Source organism: Sminthopsis crassicaudata, chromosome 2, assembly GCF_048593235.1.
Source record: "Sminthopsis crassicaudata isolate SCR6 chromosome 2, ASM4859323v1, whole genome shotgun sequence".
In the NCBI taxonomy this organism is placed as follows: domain Eukaryota; kingdom Metazoa; phylum Chordata; class Mammalia; order Dasyuromorphia; family Dasyuridae; genus Sminthopsis; species Sminthopsis crassicaudata.
In genome coordinates this window covers 243,945,221-243,971,036 of record NC_133618.1, presented here as the reverse complement: position 1 = coordinate 243,971,036, position 25,816 = coordinate 243,945,221, and the positions used below count along the sequence as shown (strand labels likewise).

General features: G+C 39.4%; 1 long non-coding RNA gene across 1 annotated transcript; it reads right to left on the bottom strand.

Moving 5' to 3' along the window:
* Positions 1–5,834: 5,834 nt before the first annotated feature.
* On the bottom strand, positions 5,835–17,616 carry LOC141553381 (uncharacterized). Its single transcript, XR_012485437.1, has 2 exons — positions 17,321–17,616; positions 5,835–6,615 (listed from the first exon to the last, which is right to left on the bottom strand). It is a non-coding gene; the product is annotated as an uncharacterized LOC141553381 (long non-coding RNA).
* Positions 17,617–25,816: the final 8,200 nt, after the last annotated feature.

The window sequence follows — 25,816 nt, the reverse complement described above, 5'->3', positions numbered from 1 at the left end:
TACAGACAAGATAAATAGGAAATAAAAGAATAAATTAAAATGAGTTGGAAAAGACTTCCTATAGAAGATGAGATATGAGGGCTTGAAGGAAATCAGTAGATGAAGAGAGGATGGAGGTCATTCTAGTGGTGGGAGACAGCCAAAAAATGCCCAGGGTTGAGAAATGGAGCACTTTGTCTATGGACAAGGAGACCAATGTTACCATATTGACGAGGATGTGCCATGTTGGGGAGTAAGGTAGAAGGATATAGAAAAGATAGAAGGGGAAAGGTTAGGATAGAAGGTCAGGAGTTAGACAAATACAGGTTGGAATCATCTGCATAGAAAAGTGATACCTCATAGAAGAAGGAAATAAGTGGGCTTAAGACAGAGCCTTGAGAGATACGGTTAGAGGGTCACTTTTCAAGGGAACATATTTTCTGCAAAATACTAATGAGAATGAGATCTCACTGATTGTCTTCAAGGAAAGGCTGGATAAATACTTCCTAAGGATGTAATAGAAGTGATCCTAGCTCAGGAATGGACTAGGTGGCTTCCTTCCAATCCTGAGAATCTTCAAACTCCATAACTGTTCGTGATTTAAATTTGTTTCATTTCATTTTATTTCCTTTAAGCCCCAGCAAGGTTCATTTGAAAAAGACCTGATCTTTGTCTGGGTTGCACTAAGTGGAAAGAAAAATGGAGGCTCAACTCTGTCTGGTAGCAGTGAAGCTTAGGGAGCTGCCACCTTATTAGAGCTGGTGGTATTTTTATTGGTGGTGTTATGGTGTTAATCCAAGGGTCTAGTGATGTCCTTTTTCTCAGTGGTCCCTTTCTTTACAGCTCTAGCTGCCCAAACCACAAGCCCCCAAACAAAGGGAGTATTTGAGAAGGGGAAAAGGAAAGTTAAGTGAGAGAGAACTCCCATCTCTACCTTCAGCAGATTGGGCTGCCTGTCAGCATATGTCAGCTAACACACCGTGACATTTTCTGTCAGTGACTTTCCTAAGCCTCATTAGTATTTTGTCTCATATCCATGGTAGGCTCTGGAAATCTGTGAACTACTTTGACACAAATCTAAGTGAAGTGGAGGCTGGAGGGTGGTTTCTTGTGTCTACTTGTGGTTTTTAAAACAAATTCCTCGCATCTGGCAGGTCTGCCTTTTACCAGGCAATAGTAGTCTTTTGGCCAAACTCACCTAACACCTAAAAGCCCTGGCTCACTATTCCTCAGTCACTATTTTAATTTTTGCTGACCAAATTTTGGCATAAAATTAACCCTCTGATAATTACCTTATAATTAGGCAGGTGTTCAAGGTCATCAGAGGTGTGGTCACTTGAAGAGGTGATTTCCCTTCCAAGAGCTCCCAGGTACAAGGAAAATGTGGGAGATGGCTTGCATGGTAGCCCTCTCCAATTGCCTTGAGCTCCATGGAGAGGGCTCCAATCAAACCAGGGCCCCTACAAAAGCTCTATAAGCACGTATACAAAGTAAATATACAAAATGAAACATTTTACTTTGTATAAAAGTTCATCTAAGAATTCATAGATTTTTTTTTCCTGGGGGAATTTAAGTTCCTTAAGGACAGACATTTTTTTTCTTTGAATCCTCAGTGCCTGGCACATACCAGGAACTTAATAAATGCTTGTTCAATTGAATGGAATGGACTTTGAGAGTGGATTTAAGAGGGGTTTTTGTTGTTGCTTTTTTTGTTTTGTTTTGTTTTTACAGATAATTACAAAGAACAAGAGGAGAAAAATTGACATTTGGATAGGTTTGAGCAGATGTGCCATGGCAGAACTCAGAACAGGATATAACTAATTTACTGTGTGACTTTGGGCTAGTCCCTTCCCTCTTTCAGGTGTTCAATATCCTACTCTAGAAAATGGTTGGATTGGACCAGATGGTCTTTAAGTCACCTTTCAACTCTAAGATTTTGTACTCAAGTGTAAAACTTGAGTTTTAAGTCAATCAGAAATCCAACAAAATGTGATTTTGAAATAGTCAAGCAAATTGAACTTGAATTATTTAATTTGTACCCAGCTTTTCAAGGGGACACATCTACTCAGTAACACTAATGAGAATATCTAGCATTTATGTAATGTTTTGAGGTTTAAAAGTGTTTTACAAATATTTTCATTTTATCCTCACAAGAATCTTGGGAAGTAGGTGTTATTGTTGTTCAGTTATTTTTTCAGAAGGTCTTTCAGACCTTCTTTGGGGTGTTTTGGGCAAAGATACTGAAAGGGTTTGCCATTTCCTTCTGCAGTTCATTTTACAGATAAGGAAATTGAGTCAAACAGGGTTAAGTGACTTGTTCTGAGTCACATATCCAGTAAATATCTGAGGCTAAATCTAACCTCATGAAGATGTGTCTTCTTGACTTCAGGTCTGATCTTCTATCCATCGTGCCATCTAGCTATTATTATATTTATTTCATAGATGAGAAAAATGAGGTAGATGGAAGCTAAGTGACTTGGATTTTAAGTGTCTCAGCTGCTTCAAATATAGCTATTTTACTTTTTGGTTGAGACAGGGAGGAAGAAAAAGGAAAAATGGCATCATTTGGAAATATTTAAATAGATGTTTTTCTTTCAAATTTGGCTCAAAAGGATGTTTCGTCATCAACATCAATCCAAAATAGCCACAGTTTGCCTCATCAAGGCTTACTTGATCTATGGTACCAGCCAAAGAGGTCCCATATTTGTGTACACTGGGTCTATGGGAGCTGGGGAAGCAAAGGTCTAAGCTTTATACAGAGATACAACTCCCCAGTGACAAATTCCTTGCACACATACTGTTCTATCTCTGCAGTTAGGGCCAAAGGCACATGTAGGTAATGGTCCTGGCAATTGCTGGTAGATTTGAGTTTGCATTCTATTAGGAAGAACAGCTGCCTGCAACTTTGGGGTCTACAGGGTGCAGTCTGTTGGCAAGAGCTGCCTTGAGGGAGGGGAAAACTGGTGTTAAGACTTTCCAGGCAGCTTTCCTGAGTGAAAATCTCTAAAGATGCTATGCCGGATTTTTAGTGTCTTTGAGATTACCAGCCTTCCTGACACCAGGCTGAGAAAATTACAAAATGGGAGAAACAAAGAGGCAAGTTAATCAGAAGGCAAGGGAGAAAGGACCTTCAGATCTGGGAATAGGAGGAAGCCAGGCTGTTGGGGAGGGAAGTGAGGGGGAAGTGGAGAGAGAACTGGGAACATTTCAAAATTCTAGCTTGATAAAGATCTCAGTGCCCCAGAATGATATTATCTTATCCATTTATTTGTCCATTCTCAAAGGAAGAATTAAAAAAAAAAAAACTCAGAAAGGACATACCTTGTGAATTATAAAAGGGAAAATCCAGATGAGAGGAGATAATTTCTTCAATGAGGTTTTTATTACACAAATCCACAGGCATTATCAATTCAGAAGAATAGGGCCCTTCTCTCTATCACACTGCTCCCCCCTCCCATCTTCTGTTTGTTTAAGAGGAAGGAGAGACGCAGACCTGTCTGTAGGGATGATTAATGAGAAAGAAATTGCATTCATAAGGGGCCCTTCCTCTTGAAAGATGACTGTCACAAAGCTTAAAGGGATAGAACAAGGATATGTCCAATTCATTTCTGACTCTACTGGGCCAGAGCTGTTGCTAAAGGATAACTAGGTACATCGGCAGACAAGATCCCGAGTGGCCATAAATCAGAGCGTCTCGGAGTTGGAAGTGATCTGAGAGGTCACCTAGAGAATCCTACACTTAAACAGATATCTCCTCTAATGCAGCCCTGACTAGTAGTTGCCCAGCTTGAATATGTGGAATATTTATGTGTTTCTGAGACTACCTAAATTTACTTTTGGAGAGCTATAATTATTGAGAAGTTTTCTTTACCAAAATCAGACTCCTCCTGTGTGTTTGTAGGTCTGCTCTCTGGGACCAGGCAGGACCAAGTTTCATCTCATCCCTATGACATTCTTAAGGCATTGTCAGAGAGAGGAGACAGACTGATAACTTCATTTCCCCTTTTTGACAAGGTTACTAGACTGGTAGATCAAGGGGATATTGTAAATGTAGTATGCATGGATTTTTAGCAAAGCATTTGACAAATTGTCTCATGAAAGCCCTATGGTTATGAAGGAGAGATGTGGGCTGGATGGTAATATAGCTTCATGAATTGATGATTGGATCCAAAGAATAGTTATTAATGGGTCAATGTTCACCTGAAGGAGGGTTTCTGGGGGAGTGCTGCAGATATCTGTCCTTAGCCCTGTTTTGCTTAATATTTCTTGGTGATTGGCTTAGGTGAAGGCATGGATGATATGCTTCTCAAACAGACAGAATTGGAATCTCAAAAGACTTTGCCAGGCTAGGATGATGGGTTGAATCGAATCTGTCAAAATTTAATATAGATAAGTATTGTGTCCTATACTTGGATTAAAATAGCTGTGCAATAATAAGATGGGAGAGGTGTGATTCAATGAAGAAGGAAGAGGAGGAGAAAGAGAAAAAATAGGAGGAAGCCTGTGATAACACTGACCTGATGTTTTTAGTGGACCACAATCAATATTTGAATATAGAACTCCCAAAATGGGGGAGGCAGAAGGGAAGCAGGATTAAATTGCATTATTACAAGCCAAGCATCCAGAACAAGACAAAATCTACTCTACTCTACTCTGTTTGCCATGGACAAAGCCTTTCTGGAGGACTCTTCTCAGTCCTGGGCACAGGAGAAGGCTTGTCAGGCAAAGGTGGAGACATGATAGCCATCTTCATGGGCTGCCACTGGTAAGAGGTATTATACTTGATAAGCTTAATTCAAAGGGCAGAACTAAAGGCAAATGGGGGGGGAGCTTCTGAGAGGCAGATCTAGGGAGAAATATTAATAATCAAAGCTATAGAATAGTGGAATGGGCTATTTTGGAAGAGAGTGGGTTTCTCATTTCTGGTAATTTCAAGCAGAGGCTGAATAACTCCTTTTCAGGGATTTTGAGAGTCAAAAAAGCATTTATTAAATACCAACAGTGCTAAGAGCCTAAGGTGAGGACATAGTTTTTTGTTTGTTTGTTTGTTTATTTTTTCCCTTAGAAGTTGGACAAATTACATCTAAGTTTCTTTCCAACTCTGAGATTCTATGATTTAGGGTCCAATAGGACTCAAATTCATAATAGAAATTATTTGTTATAACATCCCATCTTTGTCCACTGATATCTTCCTCCAATGCCTATTTATATATGCTTGAAACTGTGCTAAGACAGTATTTATTTACAGAGCACTTTATTTAATATTTACCTAAATTAATTTATTTAACATTTTCAGAGTACTTAGCATATACTCTCTCTTTTGATTCTCATAACAACCCAATGAGATAGGTGCTATTAATCTCCCTATTTTACAGATGAGGAAAGTGAGGCTTACAGCTAATAAGTATTGGAAATAGAATTTGAGCTGAAGCTTTCTGACTCTAAGTCTCATATCTGGCATTAACTAGTCCCGTGATTTTAACACTTAAGCAAGTTACTTGACCATTTAGTGTTTCAGGTAACTCTCAAGGACTTGTCTAACAAATCCCAGGTGATTAATGATCTATATCAATAAAAGGAGTTCCCACACTGCATGACATAAGAGATTTTCTGTATATTCATGTATCATCCTCCACTTCCAAAGACAAAAGAGGAGAACAATTATAGTGAGTGCATTTGTTGTTTCATATCAGTGCTGGCTCTTACCTAGATAGTTCTCTTCTTCATCCTAACTGCATACAGTCAAATACTTATGATGAGCTATTATCTGCACGTACTCAAACTCTAAGGAAGTACAATAATCATGAATTAGAGCAGGGTCCATTGCTTTGTTGTAATGAAAGCGATTGAGCAACTTTTTTTTAGTAAGATATATAGTCATTAAGTTTATTATTCCAATAGGAAAGATTAAATGTACAATTTCCGTGAGTAGAAAATTAAAACGAGGCTCCCCCAGAAGAAATATGGTTGCATGGAACTTTCCAAAAAGGCTTCTCTGTTCTCCTTCCTCTCTCCCCCACCCTCAGCATTTATTTTCCCCCCTCGAGATTTTTTTTTTGTTGTTTAGTCACAAACAGATGACTCCTAGAACAATCTCCATTTCCTTTGCTACAGGAGGTCTGTATGATGAATAAAAGTCTCCCCACAGTGAATGCCAAGCCAAACAGATTAATTTAAGATGCATCTGCTGTAGATTAAACATTTGGAAAAGCCATTTTATAAATATTTTTTTCCACAACAACATCCCCATATGGCAGCTAGCTCCGGTCGACGTTTCGAATGTTGCCTGTATACGCTCTCACATATGTATTTAATGTACACTCCATGCTCCGTGCTTATGTTGTCAGTCTCCACAGAATATTCCAGAGTGACTTGAATCAGCTTTGAGATGACAAGGCAGACTCTTTGGAGTGGCTCAAGCAGATGGAGCCCAATTCTGGGTGGGGGAGTAGGGACGGCAGAGCTTTGATGCTCTGGGACCTCCAGTTTTCTCATCTCGCTCCCACCTCTGAGCCATCTCCAAAATGCCGGCAGAATGTAGGTCCAGGGCCCAGTGTGCCCCTTTCCCTGAAGCTGCCAATCTGTACAAACTTGGACTCTCTTCTACGAATTCTCCCCCGATACATTCGAAAGAATCTTCAGCAAAGAAAAAAAAAAGACTCAGCAGGATTATAGATGTGAGCATTTTTGAAAATGAAAGAAGGAATATATTTAAATTTTTAATTTAAGTATTTACTACACACAAAACATAGGATTGAGCTTATGCTTATATGAAGAAAACATTAGGAATCAGGGATATAATAAACAGACATAAAATTTGGAGTTAGAATTAATTTAAAGATAATCTAGTTCACCTTTACATATAATATATATATATATATATATATATATATATATATATATATATATATATATACATATATGTGTGTGTGTGTATATATACACATATATAATGAGGACACGGAATCTCAGGAAGTTGTAGTTCACCCATAGCTAGACGGTGAATTGTTGAACAAGGTTCTGAACCTCAGACTTCTGACGTGAGATTTAAAGCTATTATCATTATAACACATTGCCTTGTATTGCCCGTGTCCCTAAGTCCATTGGTATGAGACTCTCCTCATTGGTGGAAAGGAAAGCCCTGATCTACAGGAGGCATGGGGCAGGGTCTGTAAGAGGAAAGATAACTTAACTTTCCCTAATTCTTCTGGAGCTCTTGAAACCTTGAGTTTCTTCAGATGTTTCCAGCTTCAATAGAAAAGATGGAAGAGAGTAATTCAGGCGGCTGATGAAAGACACTGGGAAGACATGAGGAGCCAGCAGTCCCTACCACCAGCTTGCTACCCGAGAGACCATGAAGAGTTTCCCCTTGGATGAGATCATGGACACTCCCTCTTGATTGAGCTCAATTATCTCATTCCCAATGGGAGAGTTCCTCCATTGTATATTGTCTGGTATGTATCCGCCTAAGCATATCTTCTCTGATTTATGCTTTACTATCATTTGGATAAATGGGTTTCTTGTAATTTTCTGTGTTATTCATTATGAACTATCATTTGGTGGGAAAGGTAAAGCCTTGGAGTTTGGGGTCCTCTTACCCCAAAACTGACAAAACAATTAGTTGGCTAGAATCTGATCATCCCTAGACTAACAATATTCAAGGGAGCAGAGATATATAATTTTAATTCAATACCCCACCTCACTCTCTCTCTCTCTGAGGAGATCGGATCAGTTTGGCCACAACTTCCCTCCTAGCAGGAAAGAAGTCTTTCTTGGAGAAGAGTGGAGATAGAAAAAAGCTGGAGAGATCTATTTTTTCATCCTTTTGAATCACCACTGAGAAGCCCCTCAATCTACACATGAGCCTCAGTACAATATATTGAGTTCACTTCTGTTACACTTAGATGAACTCCCCCCCCCCCAAAAAAATACTTAATTGATTCCTAGTGCAATCACTAATCCATCTATTCATCTATATGTATGACTGCATATATAAAAAATCCTCCCCCTTAGACTGAAGTACATATTGCTCTGCACATAATCCTGAAGGCCAAGTAAAAATTCTCCCTTTGGTAGGACACTATGAGGTTCTTTACAGAATTTCATAAGGTTTCATAAGAACACTTAAAAAGCTGTGAGAATGACTATTTTTAAAATGATGAATGACATGTTTTATATTATTGATATTTCTCTCTCCTATTTCAATGCTTCAAAAGACCCATGATTTCATCAATGTGACTATTCATTCCATAGCAGACAGTATTTCATAGGTTGCTGTAGCCAAAAAAAAAAATAAATTATCACACGATGGGTCAGTCTTTGGAGGATCTACTTCTCATTTATCCAAGGACTGGTTTAGTTAAATTTAGACATGCAATCCATTGCTGGGCCAGTACTAGAAGCTCTGGAGGTTGTTAGAATCTGCTGGAGCTTGTGTTCTATCAAAGACTTTGAGAGCCCAGGATTGCCTCTGATTTTTCTTGGGCAGCATGATAAATGTGGAAATATGTTTAGAAGAATTGCACATGTTTAACCTATATTGGATTGCTTGCTGTCTAGAGGAGAGCGGAGGTGGGGAGAGAGGGAGAAAAATTGGAACACAAGATTTTGCAAGAATGAATATTGAAAAATACAGTTGAGAGAGAAACAAAAAAGGAAAACCCCCAAGTGGGGTCATGAAAAATCAGACATAATTAATTGACTTAACAACAATAATAACAGTAACAATGAAAAATAACAACAAAATACCAAGCATTGTGCTAAAAAGTGGCACTACAAAGAAAGAAAAGGAGGAATAAAATAGTCCCTATTCTCATAGAGCTTTCATTCTAAAAGGGGAGACAACAACCTATAATTAGGTCCATATAAAGTATGTACAGTACAGATAGAAGGAATTCTCCTAGGGAAGAAGTAGCAACTGAGAAGAGCTGGGGCCTGCTTTCTGTGGAAGGTACAATTGGAGAGGAGTATAGAAGGAAACCAAGAGAGCTGGGAGGCAGGAGAAAGGGGCTGCTCTTAGTCTCGGATTTTTCTTCATTGTGCAGTCCTCATGGAGCATATGCTGGACCAGTGACCTTTGGTGGGGGAGAAAAGGTCCCCTTCCCAGGCTTCAATAGAGAGACTCTGTTGTAGACTATCTAACCTAATGCTAGTTATGGGAAGAGAAAAATTAATGCTCACATTCTGTGTGATTAAACCTTCTCCCTCCCCAAACACACACATTCAATAATTTCCAGTGGTTCATTATTCTCTTCAGGAGCAAATATAGAATTTTCTATTTGACTCTTAAAGCCCTTCAAAGCTTACTCTCTTCCTACCTTTCCAGTCTTCTTAAAATGTGTCCCCCAACCCTCAGTATACTATAGAACCCAGTGCTCCAGCCTCCTTGCTGTTCCTTAAAAACAATACTCCATATCTGAATCCAACTACTTTTCCTCTCTGACCACCATGCCTGAAACTCTCTCCACGGCTTCACTCCTGGCTTCTGCAAGAAGCCCTTCCATTCGTCCTTAATGTTAATACCTCCCCTTTGGGATGATCTCTAATTTAGTTTGAATTGATTTGGTTTGTACATTGCTGTTTGCATACTCCTTCCCCCTTAAGAAGAGAAACTGGCTTTATTTTGTCCCCCTTTTCTTTCTTTGTATCCGCAGCATTTAGCACAGTGTCTGCCACATCGTAAGTAGTTCATATATGCTTGATGAATGACCAACTGATCACGTTCTGTCTTAGGCAAAAATTAATTCTTTAAACACAGAATCTTAGAAACAGTAAGGAATTACAGCTGACACTATAGTGGACTACTTGCCATCTAGGGGAGGAGGTGGGGCAAAGGGGGGAATTGGAACACAAGGTTTTGCAAGGGCTAATGCTGAATAATTATCCACACATATGGTATTTAAAAAAAAATCAAAAAGCTTTAATAAGGGGGAAAAAAGAATAACAATGAACAAATCCTGGTTTACCACTATGTCCCCTTCCAGCATATTCATGCTTGGTGATGGAGGTGCACTTCGGAGGATAAACTTCACAGATCCCACACGAGCCTGTCAAACGGGATTGGCAAACGGACCATGTGCTGAGTCAGTGATCTGACTGATCTGAAGGGCATTTCAGGGTGCAGCGCCAGAAAACCAGCATCTTTATTTCCTTCTCTAAAAAGCTAGAAGATGCTATTTGACTCAAAGAGCTTCATTTAAAATGAAAGCTCTTAATTTCTCCTTCCCTCCTCCCTTTCCTTCATGTAACACTCAATACACTGCAGATATTGGTCCTTTTCCACGGCAAGATGCAGGGATTTTTTTCCATGGGTTTCACGGCTGGCAGAGACATGAAGAGATTTCTCATAGATTTCTGGGGCATCCTCCCTCCTCCCTTTTAAGATCAGCCTAAAGAGATGCAGAGAGTGGTATAATGGCAGAGAGAGGGAATATCTCTATTTACTCCTTTATGGGGAGAAGCAAAATTAAGGCCTTTTGAAGTTAACTAATAATTTGACATCAGAGAAACCCTCATAAGCACAGCCATGAAGGGACTCTTGGTGCCCCCCACAGCTGTGGGGGACATGATCCCCCACACAGAAGAGATACAGGATCACCTTCTCCCCTTGGAGTCTCCCAGGATGCAGGGAGAAGTGGGACTTAGGGCCCCCTCTGCATGGATCCTTCCTCTGCCAAGAAGCTCAGCCCGCTCCATCTGCAGCCTCCAGTAGTGCAGAAGTCTGCATAATGAGAAACCCCAGTGACTCGCTGGCCTAGTTTGCATTCCCAGGGGAAGATTAGGTTTCTATCATTTGGGGGTTGCTGCACCAGGCCACTGAGCTGTGAATTCGCAAAGGAATGAAGGATAAAGAAAGGGAGAGGGAGAGGGGGGAAATGGTGAAAGAGGGAGAAAAAGGAGGAAGAGACAGAAAGAGAAAGAAGGGGGGAAAGAACAGAGATAGAGAGCATGAGAGAGGGAAAGAAGAGAGAAAAAGGGAGAGAAAGGAGAAGATGGAGAGAAGGGAAGACAGAGTCACTCTAATACGGTAAAAAAATCTAGGATTCAGGATGGCATCATTAGGGTGAGTGTCTTTCAGAATAAGAACAGCTCTCATTTGGGACAGTTCCAGGATATGGGTCTCTGTCTTTTGACTCTAAAGCACCTTTCCTGCTCAACCCTCCAGGATTGATGATTTGATCTGTCAGGTTCTGAAGCTTAAGCAGTTTCTTGCTAGTTTAAAAAAGAACAGGCTCCTCACTAATCCCATAGTCAATGCATAGCAGAAAAAGATCCAACTTGCTTCTTCTAGGGTCTGTATTCTTAAAAAGAAGGTTGGGAATGGGGGTGCAGAGGAGTAGAAGGGGCAGAGATCACAACCCACAGAAAGTGTGTATACCGTGGAAAGGACACTGCAACCAGAGGGCCTAGATCGAAGCTACATCTCTGACACTTGTACCTATGTGACATTAGATCATTTTTCATTTCTGGACCTGTTTCTTCCCTTATAAATGAGGGGGCTGACCTCTTAGGGCCTGCCTAAATCTAACTCTGTGATTCTTTTACCCTGTGAAATGATTTCCTTATTGTTTTAAGCTAAGGGATATGTTAAAAAGGTATGACCTTGGGAATCTCAGAAGGTAGGAATCCATTAGAAACAATACAAATTAGGATTGTTTCTTATTGGGAGCTTACTTTTTTAGAAGTTGTAAAAATAAAAAATCCTCCATACTTTTAAAAGCCGACAGAGAACTTGACTGCTTTTTGTTCTCAAAAAGAATCATGTCTCTCCAACAATAGTTTGTATTTTATTTTATTTTTAAAATTTTTATTTTCAAAACATTTGCAAGTTTTCAACGTTCACTCTTGCAAAACCTTGTGTTCCAAATTTTAAACTCAAAATTGTGTTCCTTTTTTCCCCCCACCCTCTTCCTTAGATGGCAAGTAATTCAACATATGCTAAACATTTGCAATTCTTCTATACATATTTCCACAATCATCATGCTACACAAGAAAAATCAGATCAAAAAGGAAAAAGTTGGGAAACAAAACAAAATGCAAGCAAACAACAATAAAAAAGAGTGAAAATACTGTGTTGTGATCCATAGTCTGTCTCCACAGTCCTCTCCCTGGGTACAGATGTCTCTCTCTATCACAAGACCATTGAAATTGGCCTGAGTCACCTCATGTTGAAAAGAGCCACATCCATCAGGACTGATCATTGTATAACCTCATTGTTGCTATGTACAATGATCCCCTGGTTCTGCTCATTTCACTTAGCATCAGTTCATGTAAATCTCTCCAGGCTTTTCTGAAATCATGCTGCTGTTTTTTATGGAATAATAAGTTTCTAAAACATCCATGTACCATGAATTATTCAGCCATTCTCCAACTGATGGGCATCCACTCAGTTTCTAGTTCCTTGCCACTGCAAATAGAGTTGCTACAAATATTTTTGCACATGTGGATTCTTTTCCTTTTTTATGATCTCTTTGAGATATAAGCCCAGTAGAGATATTGCTGGAGCTCTTTGGGGATAGGAACATATTGCTCCCCAGAATGTTGGATCAGTTCACAACTCCACCAACAATGTATCAGTGTCCCAGTTTTCCCACATCCCCTCCAACATTCATCATTATTTTTTCTTGTTGTCTTAGTCGATCTAAGACTATGTAGTGATACCCCAGAGTTGTTTTAATGTGCATTTCTCTGATCAATGATGATTTAGAGCACCTTTTCATATGAGTAGAAATAGTTTCAATTTCTTTATCTGAAAATCGACCAATTATCAATGGAAGAATGGCTTGAATTTGTATAAAATTGTGTCAATTCTCTATATAGTTTAGAAATGAGGCCTTTATCAGAATCTTGGGTATAAAATTTCCCCCGTTTTCTGCTTCCCTTCTAATATTTTCTGCCTTAGTTTTGTTTGTACAAAAACTTTTAAACTTCATATAATCAAAATTATCCATTTTGCATTTCATAATATCCTCCAGTTCTTCTTCGGCCACAAATTCCTTCCTTCTCTTTCCTTCTACTTCTGAGTAGACTATCCTTTATTCTTCTAGTTTGATTATACTATCACTCTTTATATCTAAATCATGAATCCATTTCAATCTTAACTTGCTCTGTGGTATTAGGTATAAGTCATTGACTAGTTTCTGCCATACTAGTTTTTCCAGCAATGTTTGTCAAATAGTGAGTTCTTATCTCAGAAGCTGGGGTCTTTGGGTTTGTTAAACACTAGATAATCATTGTAAGGTAATCATTGACTGTTGTGTCTTGTGAACTTAACTATTCCATCGATTGATTAGTCTATTGTTTGCCAACACCATTTGGAGCCTGCATTTTACACAGCAAAACTTCGTGGGGTCCATAGCATCATAGATTTAGACAGAGAAAGGATCTTCAGCAGCCGTCAGTCCTACCCTGTCATTTTTCCAGATGAAGAAACTGAGGTTCACAGAGGCTAAGGACTTGCCTAAAATCGCACAGGTAGTATGTGATGGGTTTGTTGTTATTTTTTTGTCCTTTGTTCTCAAAGAGAAGCGTGACATCGGGGAGATGGAGCCATGATACGTAAGTGAATTACATTTAAGTAAGGGTGGGCTGGAAGGTGCTCTCGCTCCTAATTTAGTATTCTTTTCCATTGTCACTTGCATCTATTGCTCCATTTGCCTCTCACAACAATTCAGCACCATTTGCCTTGGTCAGACCACATTGGAACACTGTGGTTGGGTCTCGGTACCACATTTTAGAAAAGATAATGAGCAAATGGAACGCGTCCAAACAAAGTTAACCAAGATGATGAGCAGGCGGAAGACCATACTTACAAATAAAAACTCTCAATAGCTAATAATAATAGCAATAATTAACATTTATATTATGTACACTGTACTAAGCACTTTGCAAATATTTTGATTCTTATAATCTTTCTGGGAAATAAGTGTTATTATTATCCCCATTTTACAGAAGAGGAAACTGAGGCATACAGAGTTAAATAGCTTGCCTGGGATCCCACAGCTAATAAGTGTTGGACGTCATATTTAAACTCAAATCTTCCTGACTCTTAAATGACCTAGAGATAGTTATCTGGAGAAGAGAAGACAAGAAATGGGCATTAGTCTTTCTTTGCCCCAATTCAGAGACAGAGCTAGGAGCAATGAGACTTGAGGGGACGCAGATTTCAACAGGATGCTATAAATTTTTTTTTTCTCTGCATTAGAACTTCCTAACATTTTGAACTTCCCTAAAGTAAAATGAACAGCTTTAGAGAGTTCTTTTGTCTTCAAAGGCTTTTTCAAAGCCTTTTAACATAGTCTGGGTTATCGATTTAGAGCAGAAATCATATGGCCCAAAGCATCTAGGTGACACAGAATGTTAGTGCTAGAGTCAGGAAGACCAGTGTTCAAATCTACTTGTGTGACCTTGGGCAAATCAGTTAACCTTGATTACCTTAGTTTCCTCATTTGTAAAATGAATTAGAGAAGGAAATGGCAAAACCATCCCACTATGTTTGATAAAAAATATAAAGCCCAGATGAGTCACAAAGAGCCAAACGTGGTTGAAAAAAATAACAGAAACATGTAGCTCAATCTCTTCTTTTAAAACATGATAAAAATGAGACCCAGAAAGGTCAAATATCTTCTCTAAGGTCACATCTAAGAAGAGGTAGGTCCTGGATTTGAACTCGGGTCCTTGGACTCCATACCCAGGCTCTTTCCAACTCAGCACATGGTTTCTGTTCAGTTATGGGTCTCATTAGTGTTTGTTGGGCTCTCATCCACCACTGCCATCCTATGAGGGGAACGTCATGCGAAAAACTGCTAGCAGATCAAGTGATCTCAAACAAGTAACAAACAGCATTAAACAGTGGGAGAAGTCTCTCAGTTTGAAGTTCATGTTGATTCCCACCTTTGAGAGGTCTCAGACACACTATAAATGGAGCCAAGCCTTTCCCATTCCTGTCTCTTTAACTCTCTCTTCCAGGCTACTTTTTCCTCCCAAAGAAATAGCTGGATTTAATTATTTGAAGCCCTTATTCATTGAGCTGGTATGTGGGACCTCTTGTTCTAGAATTCCAGCTTGAAACTGGATTGGAAAAATAAATGTGCTGAGTTCCAAAAACAATGCAATTTCCAGTCTGCTCTCCAATACTGGCATCCTCGCCGCTGAAAGGGGCCAACGCACCGAAGGGGCCCGCTCCGCTCAGCTGGGCCAGGTTTTCAAACAAGGGCTTGGGATAAGTCTCTGAACTGGGAAGTTCAAAACAAGTTGTCACCCCGGTCTGAGCACCAGGTTGCAATGAATAAAAGGGAGATGGGAAGAAACACTGCCATTGTGAGCAGGAGGGGAAATGGACCCTGCAGATATTAAAGATATGATAGCAAAAAGAAGTCTAAATCATTGATGTGCAAGAAGCCGCCCTGTTCGGGAGCTGTAGAAGAAAAGCTTTAATAAAGGAGGATCCACAGAATCCTCAGGCCTTAGAGACTAACTCGCCTCTTTTTATAGATGAGGACAAAGGCCTATAGAGAGGAAGTTACTTTACTAAGGCTGAAATTTGAATTGGGGACAGAGTGGGGACTGAGGCTCAGATTAGCGGTAGGGCTGGGGCTTGGGCCCGGTATTCTTTTGACTCTCATAGACCATGTTATCTGTGTCACTTTTATGGAAAACTTTCAAAGGGACTTGCTACAATTAGCCACAAGTTTCTGCTCCTTGGGATGGAGGGTCCAAATGAAGGGATGGAAGAAAAGGGAAATGAAAGGAAACTCCCATTTTATGAGTTAAATGCTTTATATTCTATTTGTTGTTTCAGAAAAACATTATTGTAATGAGGACTTGCAGGGGGTTTTATGATCTAGTTTCCATGCACAACATGTGTCTTCAAGTGAGATCATCGGTCCCCACTGTTTCTGGTTTGTTGCCGGCACATATAAATGCCTATATGGCCCCTCCTGATACTATTTTGCCTGAAGATCTGGTCTTTAACAATTAACAGACTCTCTTAAAGTCCAACACACAGCCCTTATGATCTAGTCATTGCAAAGATAAAGCCCATGATTACAACATTTATCTAGTTACATATATATATATATATATATATATATATATATATATATATATACATATACACATATATGTCTATTATGTCTCTGTGTGCATATATGTAAATACATATGCATATATGTGTGTCCGTATCTGTATATTCATGCACATATATGCTCATGTATACTTATATACATAAGGAAAGACTCTGTAAAATGCTATAAACATAGAGCTAGAGGGAAAGAGAAAGGGAAGGGAGGGAGAGAGGGAAGAAAAGAAGGGAGAGAGCAACAGAGAGAGAGACAGAGACAGAGACAGAGAGAGAGAGACAGAGACACACAGAGAGACAGAGAGAGAGAGAGACAGAGAGAGAGAGAGAGAGAGAGAGAGCCCAGAGAGCCAGAGAGATACATAGAGAGACAGAGAGAGAGAGAGAGAGGAAGGGAGGGAGGGAGGAAGGAAAAGAGAAAGGGAAAGAGGGGGAGAAGAAAGGAGGAGGGGAGAAAGGGAGAAAAAGAGGGAGGAGGGGAGGGAAGGAGGGAAAGACTTCAGTATTTCCTTGCTTCATTCCAGTAAAATTGGTGATGAAGGTCAGCTTTTGGAGGGGAAGGGCTGCTATCATTTTTGTCTTTGCATGCTGGTGTCTAGAATACAGCAGACAATAAATGTTTAAATGCATTTTGACTTGAATTGTTGAACTGAAGTGTCATTGTCTCTGTTTTTACAAATGAGGAAACTGAGGGTCGGAGAGATAAAGCTGCTATCCTAGGATCAAACAGGTAGTGGGTGTCTGAGGCCAGACTTGAGAGAAGAATATGTTGCTTCTGTGCTGGGAAGAGGGCAGCTTCTGGAGTCAGAAGAACTGAAGTCTAATACTCACTCTCTGACCAGCCCTCAGTTTACTTATCTGTAAATATAGGGGGAAAGGGTGGGCTAACAAAACTCTTGGGTCTAAGACAGGTCTAAACATTCAAGCCTGTCAGTCCAGGCTTTCTGACTCCAAGCCCTCCTTTTCCTAAGCTGTCTCTCACTGCTGGAGAACGGGCAGGTTAGCCCCAACACCTACCTGGGTCCCCTGGGATGACTTTTCTTGGAGGAAGTCGAAAGCAGAAGCCAGCCCCCCAGTTAATGCCTCATTTCCTGACTTGCTTTGGAAGAGCACAGCGTGGTGAGGAAAGGCTAAGTCACTGAGTGTCCCTCTGGCTCTTGCCTCCTGAGCATGACTTCACAGGGCGGGTCCCTTCCCTCTTTTGTTCTGCCCCAGAATTCAGCCACCCCTCAGTACTGCAGGGAGAGAGCTAACCTCATATACCTGAAACTCTGTTCCCAATGCGACAGCTTCCTCTCCTCTTCCCAGACAGGAGTGGAGACTGGCTTCAGCTGGGATTTTGCCGTCTCATCAGTGAGGTAAATGGAACACCGTTATCTGTCTCCTGGGCCTTGCCTTGTCAGCCCACATCCAATGATTGACAAAACTCTCCAATCGAAAATCCACCATTGATAAACCAGTGTACCCAGACAGCATTCTAAACACACAGTGACCCACACAGCCAAATATGAGCCTGGAAGAGTGAAATGTAAACACGGAGATGTGGGAACATTAGCTCAGGCTTGGAAGTAAACAGACAAGTCAGACGCTGAAAAAAAATACAAGTCTTTTTATAAACAGTGGGCTGATGTTGGGGGTGGGCAGGAGGAGATGGCTGAAGCTGTGAGTGATATCTGGAGGTTGGGAATTGAGAAAATCCTCCTTCCCAGTGAAAACTAGATGTGATCAAATGGTCCAGATGGTTCTGCAGAGGAAGAATGCCAATGGATGTCATTGTTCATCGCACAATCACAGAGCAGGATCTCCAAAACAGGAAAGGATCCTGAGAGGTCATCATGTGGGGCCACGATCCTTCTTCAGTACTTCAAAAGATCAGTGGCTCCCTTGATGTAGCACATGACCCTTCCCATGCCTTAATAGTTGCCCTTCATGGGCGACTATGGTCAAAGTGATTCATCATGGATGACCTACTTTGCCATAATGAGAAGCTTTGAACTTCAGTGGCGATGGCCTAGAGGGAAAAGCTCCAGATTTTCAGGCAGCAGGGAACCTCAGTTCAAATCCCATCTCTGATACTGTCTGACCTGACATTCAATTTCCAGGAGGTCTCAGTATCCTTATCTATAAAATGAGAAGAATGGACTACATCGCTTCCTGGGTCGATTCCAGCTCTACAGTTTAAAACATCTGGGTCTGAATTTCAATCTTGATGCTTCCTAACTATAGGGCCTTGATCCAAATACCTTTCCATTTCTTTGCTATTTTTTTCCCTCAAAATGAGAAAAATAATACCCAATTACCTATCTCAAAAGATTGAAGTAAGGATCAATTAAGTTAATGAATATAAAGCATTAAGTTATTACTGTTTTAAATGTAAAGTACTTTGTAAAGCACAAAGTTATGTCAGTGTCAATCATAATTATTATTATTATTGATTTTACCCTTATATTATGAGTGAGTCCTGTTCTTGTTGGACAAATACATAACCAGTCTCTCACTGGGCCAATACACAGACTTTCTAGCTTAGCAGAATCTTCCAAGCATTGCCTACACACTTGCACAACTTTCCAAAGCTTGGAATCTACTCTATCATGAATGAATGAGTGGGAGTGGGAAAGGGAAGAGAGGATGTCGGTAAAGAGTAACATAGTAGACTCTCCCAGGTCAGATCTTCAAAAATATGAAGCTGCATTCTGAGCTGGCATCAGGGCTAGTCTCTAGAGATACCCTTGAACCACGTGGGCGGATGCCCTCTTTCTACGAAAATATGTGCCAGGTCTCTTAAATATACAAAGAACCATTGACTTCTTTTGTGGTGCAATGGATAGACTTCTGGGACTGGACTCAAAAATCCCAAGTTCAAATCCTGACTGAAACAAGTACTAACTGTATTAACCTAAGCAAATCACTTAACTTCTATCTGTCTCAGTTTCTTCTACTGTAAAAATAGGATTACTTATAGCACTTACCCCACAGGTTTTTGTGAGAATAAAATGAGAAGATATTTATAACGCACTTAGCATAGTGCCTGGCACAAAGTAGGTGATGAATAAATACTTGTTTTCTTTATTCCTATTTCAAAATCTACATTCCTTTTGGAACAATTCCTGTTTTCTATCTGGAAGGTGCTCCTAGCTAATTTTCTAAAAAGAGAAAACAGACTGCTCCTAAGCCCATGAATGATCAACCCTTTCCTGCATCTAATTAAATAGTACCAGCATTGCTATTAAGAATATAATGAATTATTTGTTAGTCTTCTATCTAATGACTTGTAACACGGGTGATAGAGGGATCAGCAACCAAGGTCATTCTCATAACATTATTAGAACCTAGGATTTTTTAAAAGTTATATCTTTTGTTTTTATGTCATCTATTTTTATCTATTAAAAAGAGGGGAGAAATGTTCAGCAAAACTGGCCAACATATTCTCAAAAGTCTAATATCATAAGCTATCATCAATAGTCCTTTACATCCTAAATTCTGCAAAGGATGGTAGAAAGAGAGAATACCTTTTAATATCTTTTTTTTTTAAATTTTTTATTTTATTTTATAATTATAACATTTTTTGACAGTACATATGCATGGGTAATTTTTTACAACATTATCCCTTGCACTTACTTCTATTCAGATTTTTTCCCTTCCTCCCCCAACCCCCTCCCCCAGATGGCAAGCAGTCTTATACATGTTAAATATATTACAGTATAATTTAGATATAATATATGTGTGTAGAACCGAATTTTTTTTGTTGCACAGGAAGAATTGGATTCAGAAGGTAAAAATAACAGTTTACATTCATTTCCCAGTGTTCCTTTTCTGGATGTAGCTGGTTCTGTCCATCATTAATCAATTGGAATTGGATTAGTTCTTCTCTATGTTGAAGAAATCCACTTCCATCAGCATACATCCTCGTACAGTATCATTGTTGAAGTGTATAATGATCTTCTGGTTCTGCTCGTTTCACTCAGCATCAGTTGCTGTAAGTCTCTCCAAGCCTCTCTGTATTCCTCCTGTTGGTCATTTCTTAGAGAACAATAATATTCCATAACATTCATATACCATAGTTTACCCAACCATTCTCCAATTGATGGACATCCATTCATCTTCCAGCTTCTAGCCACTATGAAAAGGGCTGCCACAAACATTTTGGCACATACAGGACCCTTTCCCCTCCTCAGTATTTCTTCGGGATATAAGCCCAGTAGGGATATTGCTGGGTCAAAGGGTATGCCCAGTTTGATAACTTTTTGGGCATAGTTCCAAATTGCTCTCCAGAATGGCTGGATTCTTTCACAACTCCACCAACAATGTATCAATGTCCCAGTTTTCCCACAGCCCCTCCAACATTCATCGTTATTTGTTCCTGTCATCTTAGCCAATCTGACAGGTGTGTAATGATACCTCAGAGTTGTCTTAATTTGCATTTCTCTGATCAGTAGGGATTTGAAACACTCTTTCATATGAGTGGAAATAGTTTCAATTTCATCATCTGAGAATTGTCTGTTCATATCCTTTGACCATTATCAATTGGAGAATGGTTTGATTTCTTATAAATTAAAGTCAATTCTCTGTATATTTTGGAGATGAGGCCTTTATCAGAACCTTTAACTGTAAAAATGTTTTCCCAATTTGTTACTTCCCTTCTAATCTTGTTTGCATTAGTATTGTTTGTACAAAAGCTTTTTAATTTGGTGTAATCAAAATTTTCTATTTTGTGATCAATAATGATCTCTAGTTCTCCTCTGGTCATAAATTCCTTCCTCCTCCACAGGTCTGAGAGGTAGACTATTCTCTGTTCCTCTAATCTATTTATGATCTCATTCTTTATGCCTAAACCATGGACCCATTTTGATCTTATCTTGGTATATGGTGTTAAGTGTGGATCTATATCTAATTTCGGCCATACTAATTTCCAGTTTTCACAACAGTTTTTTTCAAATAATGAATTTTTATACCAAATGTTGGTATCTTTGGGTTTGTCAAAGACTAGATTGCTATAGATGTACCCTTTTTTGTCGTTTGTATCTAATCTGTTCCACTGATCGACTGGTCTATTTCTTAGCCAGTACCAAATGGTTTTGATGACTGCTGCTACATAATATAGCTTTAGATCAGGTACACTTAGACCACCTTCCTCTGAGTTTTTTTTTTCATTAGATCCCTTGAAATTCTCGACCTTTTATTCTTCCATATGAATTTTGTTGTTATTTTTTCTAGGTCATTAAAATAGTTTCTTGGGAGTCTGATTGGTATAGCACTAAATAAATAGATTAGTTTGGGGAGTATTGTCATCTTTGTTATATTCGCTCGGCCTATCCAAGAGCACTGAATGTCTTTCCAATTATTTAAATCTGACTTTATTTTTGTGGCAAGTGTTTCATAATTTTTCTCATATAATTCCTGACTATTCTTTGGTAGATGGATTCCCAAATATTTTATACTCTCAACATTTGTTTGGAATGGAATTTCTCTTTGTATCTCTTGCTGTTGCATTTTGTTGGTGATGTATAAAAATGCTGAGGATTTATGTGGATTTATTTTGTATCCAGCCACTTTGCTAAAGTTGTGAATTATTTCTAATAATTTTTTATTAGATTCTCTGGGGTTTTCTAAGTATACCATCATGTTTTCTTGGTTCTTAACTTCCCTTTGCAGTAGTCATACAATTCTTCCTATGCTTCTCTGTATTTATAATATTTATTTCTTCTTCCAGTAATATTTCACTGTGTCCCCATGTCAAAATATGCTTAACCATCCCCCAATCAATAGTCCAAACTCCAAATTCAACACTTATTTATCTCAATTATTTCTGTTGAACTGCTCAAAGACCTTATAAAGTAAATCATTATCCTGTTTTACAAATGAGGAAAGTGATCATACAGCTAAGACGTATGAGAAGCTGAATTTAAACTCCATTGGTCATAATCATTTAGATACATGAGGCCATGAACAATTGCCCTTGTTCATAATAATGATGATAACAATTTCCATCAATATAATAATAGTAATAATAAAAATAGCAGACATTCATCTAGTGCTTTAAGGTTTACAAAACATTTTATATTCATTATCTGGCTTGATCATATAAATACATAGCACTCATTTCTCCGTCCCAAAGCAATTTCACATATACTTCCTTTTATTTCTCATGTTCATCCTACGGAGAAGATGTTGTTCAGTTGTGTCTGACTCATGACATCATCTGGGGTTTTCTTGGCAGAGATACTGGAATGGGTTGTCATTTCTCCAGGCAGGGTTAAGTGATGTGCCTGGGATCGCACAGCTAGAAAATATCTGAGGCTGGATTAGAATTCATCTAATTCCAAGACTAGTGCTCTATGCCAACTCGCTGCCCTTATGGAGTAGATACTCTCTGGTATTAACAACTAATTGACACAGCGAATGGAGCACTAATCCTGGAGTCAGGAGGACTTGTGTTCAAATCCAGTCTCAGATATTTCCCATCTGTGTGACCCTGTGACTCGGTTTCCTCATTTGTAAAAAGAGCTAGAGAAGGAAATGGCAAACTACTCTAGCATCTTTGCCAAGAAAGCCCCAAATATGACTCAACAATAATAGTATTATCACTATTTTATAGATCAGGACTTGTATGCTTACAGAAACTAAATTACTTAGCCAAAATTACTTAACTACTAGGAAGGAAGTGGTGGACCTAGAACTCAAACCCATTGCTTAAATCTCTTTATATTCTGTACCCTGTAGACAAAGGCTTGGTTCCATCCCGAGACTTCATTAACCAGCCCAGGCCTGCTGGGAAGAACACTACCCATCAGCTCCCCAGTGACTCATTAGAATAACTGCTTAGACCAATCCCTTTCGTGGTTAAAAAAAAAAAAAAAAAAAAAAAGATGCCCATATATTTTGACGGAGGATTGATTGTGTCTGTGCTTTTCAGCTGATAATGAATCTTTTTTCCCCCTGCCAGTACGGTAAATAAGCCGCAGAGCCTGTCACCGCCCCTAAATCATGGCAATGTTTGCGAATGGCTGTGCGCACATTTCCTTATACCCGGCATGAAAATATTCACTTTATTTGAGAAATTACCTGTCAGATATGATTCTTTGTTTGGAGTTGTGTAGATCAAGCTCTGCATTCACCAAGCGCCCTGTCACATAGAGTTTATGGTTGTGCGGTATGCTCAGCCCCATTAAGTGCTCCTTAAAAATGTTCTTGATAGAAAGAAAAAAAAAATACTTGTTTGGAGTTAACATAAAGAATCACAAACGCTAGCTTCTCTACAGACTGCAGTGCCTGAATTCTGATGTTTATGGAGCTGGGTCTGAAGTAGGTCTTGGAGGATTACAAAGTCACCTCTCTGAGCTCCCACCCCAAGATGCCTTTTAGGAGGGTCTTTCATCTGGAAGGTGACCTTAACTTGAAACTCATTCCCTCCTTGGTGAGCAAGTGAGATTAATTCAGATGGATTGATCTTGGCAAAGAAATCTGTCTGGTCCCAACCAAAATGAGATTTCAGATCTGATTTTGATGGGGAAAATGAAAAAAGTTGTAAAAATCTATCCATTTATGAGCTCTTGATACACAAATTCTTTCTCCTGAACTTATGCAGAATGAGAATGAATATTTCTTTTGAATTTGTGTAGATTAAGGGAACCTATTGGATCAGTTAAGTGAAGCCAGCAGAAGAGTTGTATTGGACTCATCCTTTTAGTTCATGGGGCCCCCTTCAGGACCAGGTCAGCTGAAAATGCTGCTTTTGCACCAGATTCAAATCCAAATTCTAATATCTGTTAACTATGTTTTCTTGAGCAAGTCATGTAACTCTCGTCCCTCAGTTTCCACATTTCTAAAATGGGAGAGAAATGGGAAAGTTAGACTAAATGACATCTCAGGTTCCTTCAATGCCTAATACGACACAGTAGGGACTGATTGCCAAGCCCAGGTCTAAGGAGCATGTTCAGAGTATCACTGACTCAATTGCCCCTGTGGAAGAAGTTGGGGAGCCTGATTCGGGGAGATATTCTGGTGCCTGTGGAGAAATTCTGATTCTAGTCTTCTGGGTGATGAGAAGGAGCCCTTGTTTTGAACAAACTCCCTGGAGAGTTTGTTCAAAAGGCGCCAGCGAATTAGAGCTTCCCTCTCTTGGTTTGACCACTTCTCTGACTTCTTCGCCGGTAATATCTGGTGAAAGACAATGTGAAAAAGAAAGAGGCCTCTAGTCTTATCTCTCTGAAGCTGACATATGGTCTTATTGATGGGGTCTTTGGTCCTTGGTGGCTGGATAGGCCATAGGGAGGGCATTAACTGGAGAGGACCTGAATTATTGTAAACTATCAGAAAGCCAAGCTGCTCTCTGAGGCAACCAGGGAGCAGCACTGACAGAATTATCCCATCCTTAAATAGGCCTTTTTATTCTTAAGTAGGTCTTTTGGTTTATTGTAGTATAGTTTTTTTTAATTCCTTGTCAAATTTTTTGCATTGAAAAAATTATTATAACCCCATAATTACTATATCTAATCAGAAAACCAAATATTGGTATCTATCCCAGAGGTTACTTTTTCCTATAAAAAAATCTACTGGTACCCCACTTCTTGGCTACCTCCTTTTATGGTTAGCCTACTTGTTAAGCATCATAAAGGCTAACCTATTTTTGGGAATTTAGCTCACTGGTCAATGGTATAATCTCCCACTAATTTCTAGGAATTTAGTCTGCTTTATGGCTTTGCAGGTTCATTGGGAACTGCCTTGATTTTTCCTCCCTTTCTCCTTATTATAACTAGTTCATTAGGAACTTAGCCTTCCTTAATGGTGTTTTCCCCCTTATTACTATTGAGTTCCACTAGGAAACTTAGCCTGCCTTTTCCTTTGTTAATCATTAACATTTCCTTTTGGAAGTTAGCATATTGCCAGCAGTATAATGAAATCATTGCCTCTTGATTTGGAGATGGTCTAAGTCTACAAATCCTTTTAAGCCACCTCACAACACTGGCCCCAAATCCAATACATTATTAAGGTTGAACCCCAACATTTGGTGGTCCATACAGGGAGAATTGTGGAACCCTAATATATTTTGGAAGTTTGGGACTTCTGCACCCCCACATCCCATCACTATAAACACAGATCTCTTGGCTATTTGCCTCAGTATTCTTTTGGTATAGATGAAGAAGTTGGAGGCTACAATGTTATAAGTTTCTAAAAATCAGGAAAATAAGCTATCTATAGCCTAGGAATCTGGGATTTCAAATTTCTGCCAGATTTTGTAGCCATCCCAGCATTGAGGAGAGACCCTTGTGACTCAGCCTAGTGGTTACCAAGATGAGGATTCATTTGCCACATTTAAACATGAACTTGAAAACAATACTATGTAGTCAATCAATAAATATCCATCAGGTGCCCACTATGTGCCTGGAACTGGGTTAACCACTGAGGAAACAAAGAGAGGCTAAATAGAGTCCCTGCCCACAAGGAGCTCACAATCTAACTGAGGAAGATGGCACAGCAAAAGATACTGAAGGTAGTTTCTGGGCACAGGAGGAACATTATGATGGAGTCAGAGGAGGCAGCTGGAGGCAATGTATTGGATAGAGTACTGGACCTGGAGTTACTTCTTAATACTTAATAAAAATACTTAATACTTCTTAATAAAAAGTTCTAGAGTTAGCTTCTTAATATTTCTCAAAACAGATACTACATTGGCAACTGCCTCTCCAGAGAGTGGCTAATGGTACAGTGGTTAGAATGCTAGTCTAGGAAAACCCATCTTCATGAGTTCAAATCTAGCCT